Source organism: Mesitornis unicolor, unplaced genomic scaffold (assembly GCF_000695765.1).
Source record: "Mesitornis unicolor isolate BGI_N332 unplaced genomic scaffold, ASM69576v1 scaffold6671, whole genome shotgun sequence".
NCBI lineage: Eukaryota > Metazoa > Chordata > Aves > Mesitornithiformes > Mesitornithidae > Mesitornis > Mesitornis unicolor.
Window position 1 is genome coordinate 102,746 of NW_010163072.1, and position 5,674 is coordinate 108,419.

The following is a 5,674-nucleotide window of genomic DNA, read 5'->3' on the forward strand; positions in this document are numbered from 1 at the left end:
CTGGAGTTTTCTCTTTCATACTGGTTTTTCTTCTCTAATCCATACACTTCTGAGAAAAGGATTAGAGAAGATGTTATCTGTAAGATATTTTTAACAGTTCACAATCTCAGAAACAGGTAAAAAGAAGTGTCAGCTGGGTTAGGGAGAAGCTTGCTGATGACTAAAATGTAAAAATTGAGTGTACAAGAAATGGAAGGAAGAAGTGGCAACGAAAAAGAAGTACAGCTGCATGGTCTGGGACAAAATCAGGAAAGTCAAAGCCACCTGAAGCTCAAATTACGGAGGGGCAACCAACAGCAGGGGAGCATTAGGCTAGAAGCTGCTTACAGGCTGGTCATACACAAATCTAAGGGGCTGGTTTGGATGCCCATAGAAATGGACAACATGACTGCGAGGTTATGTGGTGAGGGGTCTGTGGTGAGGGGTCTGGAGAACAAGCCTTATGAGGAGCGGCTGAGGGAACTGGGCTTGTTTAGCCTGGAGAAGAGAAGGCTGAGGGGAGACCTCATCACCACCTACAACTGCCTCAAGGGAGCTTGGAGAGAGGTGGGTGCTGGTCTCTTCTCCCAGGTGATGGGGGATAGAACAAGGGGAAACGGCACCAAGCTGTGCCAAGGGAGGTTCAGGTCAGAGATAAGGAGGAAGTTCTTTCCTGAGAGGGTCGTCAGAGGCTGGAACAGGCTGCCCAGGGAGGTGGTGGAGTCACCATCCCTGGATGTATTTAAAGAGCGGGTAGATGAGGTACTTAAGGATATGGTTTAGGGGGTAGACAGGAACAGTTGGACATGATGATCTCAGAGGGCTTTTCCAACCGAGCGATTCTGTGATTCTGTGATTCTGTTACTGCCTGTGACCTGTGAAAAACTGCAGCAGAGGGGGTCCCTGATGACTAGAAAAAAGGCTAATATAACATCTATTTTAGGGCAATGGTGGCTACAACCATTGGGATAGGATACTTCCCACCCCACGTTTTACCATCTCCAACTCTTGTCTCCTCCATTCCAGGCCCATGTTACAGGACTGAAAACACAAGTCTAAGTGCAGTCCTGGGTGCAAGTTTCTGTTCGTCACCTAATGCACCTCCTACCCTGCTGTCTTAGGGCAGCCTTTTAGTTCCATGGTATGTTTGAGATAAAAAGCCAACCTATATTAACTGAGGAGAGAAACACCTCAGACTACCTCATCGTCCCAGAAAAGCCTAAACACAAGTAGTAAGGCACGAAGTTACGGCAGAGCAACTATTCTTTAGTTACTGCTCGTGTATGGACTATTACCCCCAACATCTTCAGAACGATGCAGAATAAATTGATCTAAGGTGGTTTATCTTATTCTGCAAGGTAATTTACTTCATTGATAAATCTGATTTACCTTGTTGAAGCTAGGTTACCTTCCTTGTGCATTAGAGCAGTAAAACAATTGTTATAGTACAGATGGTGGCTTCTAAGAAAAATAAACATTTTTTCAGCCCATTTTTGGCCTAAAAATGTGATTAGTTTCAGCATAGCAGCAAGTATAATTTTTAAAATGTTCAACAGTTTTGTTTTGTCCTACTCCAGTTAAACATGCTATAATTTCAGTATACATCATTTCCATAAGCAGTTGCTGAATTTGGCATGTGGTTATATATGTAGATGAGTTTTGGCCTTAATTTTGTTATAACTGCGTCTGCAACTTTCTCAATAGCCCTTTATTTCTCTTTCATTGTCTCCTCATCTTATTTAAAGTCATTAGTTCTAATTCCCATCCTAATAAACTCACTTCAAAAGCCATAGCTAAAAAGAGTGCAGAAACAATGTACACTACCACACAGAAAATAGATCTGCAAATTGCTGGTCTCAAAACCACAATTCAAATTACCATTTTTACATTTTTTTTTAACCAGTAATGGTTAAATCAAGTTCAGGAATACATTCAAGAGTATTCGCTCATTAAAACATAAAAACATTTCAATACCACAAAATGGAGACTCAATTGCTCAAAGATGAAGAGCAATTCCAAACTTTCTCAGGTTTAATGAAAAACTGCTCTAACTGTATTAGTTATCCAAGTATTACAACTTGCACTGCAGGATATAAAAGATTCATGTCAGTAGAGATCTAAGCTCACAAAAGTAGAACGATACTTAATGGGTAGTGAACTGCATTGGAATATTCCTTAAAGCAATTTCTCTTCTTCTATGTTTATGTTACAACGCATTTTATTTCACCCAGTTCATGTGAAAAGTGCAAATTCTTAAACAGGTTAGGGGTTTACTGCTGCCCCAAAAGTAAAACTTGTGAGGGTTCACATCTAGGCCTGTGCTTCATAGAGAAAACTAATTTCAGAACAGCAAGAAATTTTGAGAATTACTGGTTAGCCCTGAGGTTATAAGCAATAATTAAAAAGAATAATTCTAATGAAAAAGTGAACATTTCCAGAAATGTAATTTTGGATACTGAAAAACACTGTAGTGAGAAGCAAACTTGCATGAAAGATACACTGCAGGTCTTTCTAATGTGATGTTTTTGTTTTGGTTTTGTTTTCATCTAGTGAGATAACAATGAACACGGAAACTACCATCATACTTGTTTCTTATATTTCTGGTCTCTCAATAGTTTTTCCTTTCAAACACATAAAGCCACAGCTGCATTCTCTGAAAATTTGCAGCTTGGTTATAGAGCTTCTGCAACCTGTCAGTACTGTCTGTGCCAGGCAATAACCCAACAGAATAAAACCAGGCTAACATTTGAAGAGATGCTGTGAGCATAGCCACATACACATAAATCAGAATTTTCAGTGCTATCTATGAAATCTCCTGCTAATCTAATGCTTGGGAAAGTACAAGACCCTTTATTTAGCCATAAGTCTTTTGTCTGAATTTATCACAAGCTTTCTACTTCCTCTAGTTACTTTAAAGACCACAGGAAAAAAGCTTGTATTCAGTTGCCTCCTAGCCATTTTTTGGGCTGTTCAGGCTGTGCTTCAGCTCTTCCCAAACTTACAGCAGGCTCAGGTAGGTCAAACCTTGCAAAATCAGAGTTTTCTGCCAGGTTTGAGAGATGACATCATTCCTTTCAGAGCAAAAAATTCTGTCTTCGCTCACCTGTGGATTTCCCTTCTGTTGTCTATCGCTATGCTTTTCACATATATCACACTTACCCACATACATTGTCACTTAAGCAGACTTGTCTGGGCAACCAGTACGTGTCCTGCTTCAACCTTCCTCTACCTTTATCTTTGCTCCATGCTGTCAGCACCCACCTGTTGGCACTACTGCTCCTGCTGTGACTTCAAACCTGTTTTGCTACACACAGCTCCTCCCTCCTGCCACCTTCAAAAACCCCAGCATGTTCCTATGCTACTTTACACTGCCACAAGAATTTGTGCAGCCCCCCACCAAACCATGTTAGGGAACTGGTGCAGATTAAAGCTTAGCAAGTAAAAGAGCAGTGAGCATCTTTCTTCAGCAGTGCTGTGCTATGTCATCTGCAATTATTTCTACGAGTATTGGGTCAGTATTAAGAACTCTGAGCAGCCCTGAAGTACAAACAATTAATATTCTAAATATCCCTCAACATACTGATATCATTAGAGATCACAGTGTCTGAAGCAGTGTCTTAATCCTTCCCAGGTTCAGTTCATCTGCCTGCAGTCCAATTTTTGACTCCCAGGACATGTCTGGGGACCATCACAGCCTGTAAACTCAGAGCTACCAACCTCTTCCCTGACAGCTCCTTCTCCAAAGGGGAGGGTGATGTGTTCAACACCTGAGATCCCTGGTTCAGCTGAATTCGAAGGATCTTCAAAACAGTTCAACGTGTTTTACTCTATGTGTCCTTTGTGCTGTCTGTTCATTTTCTGTGAGCTGTAATTTTTAAGCATCATCAAGACGGGCAGGCATTACAGGCCATTTTATTTTCAGAGACCAGTGTGGATAGAGAAAAGCAATAGATACATTGTGGTCTTTCTATGGACTCCATTTTTGTTCTTCAACAATTTAATCTTCTGGTTTAAATAGATACATAGGTAATTCAAACTTGGAGTGCCTATTATCTCACAGAAAAAAACATGCTCATCATCACTCTAAGTATTCTGTTCACGTGTATTGATCTACACCAGGCCTTACACTTTGGAAGGTTTGCATATCGAAAAGTTAATTAACAGATATAGTCCATTTCCTTATCTCTTCCTCTAAAGGTTACAGCAACAACATTTCCTGAATATCCTTTAACAATTTAATGGCAGCCAGGCAGTAGTATCATGACAAATAAATTTAAGTGACATACAGATTGCAGTGGCAGAATGCAAGGCATAATGAAGCAATGTACTTCTTATGGAGATGTGACATGAAAAACATTGACCTGTGGTCCTAAGTAATTTTCATAAGACAAAAGCTTTCTTGGTAATAAAAACAAATCGGTCAATGTTCTGAAAGACTAATATAATAAACCATCAAGGAAGCTATTCAGCTGTGTTCACTTTTTTTAGCGAAAGAGGAGTCATTATTATTCCACCTTGGTACTTAAAGTTTGGTGATAACATTAGCTGCACTATGACAAAGTAGCCTTCGTGATTAATGGGAGATACCTCCAGAACTGGCAGCGGGACTCGACTTAGAAACACGTGCTACCTTGCTGGTCATATTAGACAAAGGCAGCCCAACATTAGGAACACAGGGCTGGACTTAAATGACAGGAAGGAATATTAATTGCAGAGACGCTGAAGATAGTGCAGTGGCCTCGCATGAAATATTGCCAACTCCGAGACTGTTTGCATTGAGACAAGCGACTAGAACATGAGGTGGATGAACAAGGGGTGAGGAGTGCAGAGTATTTGCACGGACCTTTAGTCCATAAATCCCAAACTGATTCTCAACAAATGGGTACTATGCTGCCTTGCAAGAGAAACAAAGTTGTGCCTTGTAATTTCGCTTGCAAGGTAAAGAACCTGTATTGCTACAGGCACTGAGACTGGGAGAAATTAAGTGATCTACATGAAATTTGTGGTGCAGGTAGAAAAGGATCACAGGCTATTATTACAAACTGTGCTTTTTAACTGTAAGTTCATCCTTCCACACACACACTCAGCAGCCATCATTTCCCGAGGAGCTGAAATGTCACAATGATTCGTTTCTTTATCAACCCCACTTTCATTTGCAAGTATCATTGCCATTCTGGTTTTTAAATGAGACAGTATTTGGAAATATCACTGTACCAGGAGAGATATCACTGAGGCATTTCTGATCTGAACTGGAAATAACCTGCTGAAAGTTTTTCAAAAGATTCAGGAGACCTCCATTGAATCACTTCTTTCCTTATCCTGCAGTGATTTTTGGAGATTTTACCACAAGCAAGTCCACTTAAGCCAGTCGGGATTTTGTCCAATTGCACAAGGTCCAGACAAACAAGCACAAAAGCCAAACAAAGGCTGTCAGCAGGGACTTTGTGGAATATACCACAAAAAGTTGTGAGCCCTTTGCTTAAGAATGGACATGCAGAGCAGAATAGAAAGGTCGAGAAAAGGAGGTAAATGATGGGAGCAGATAATACAGGCAGAGCTGGAAAAGGCATCACAGATAAATAAATGCAACATCGTTGCGTGATTAACAAAATGGAAGGCAGTCAATCAATGGCTGAAAGGGCTGCATAAAATGAGTATTTGAAAGTTCAGCATAAATTCAGGAGTGTTGTTCCTG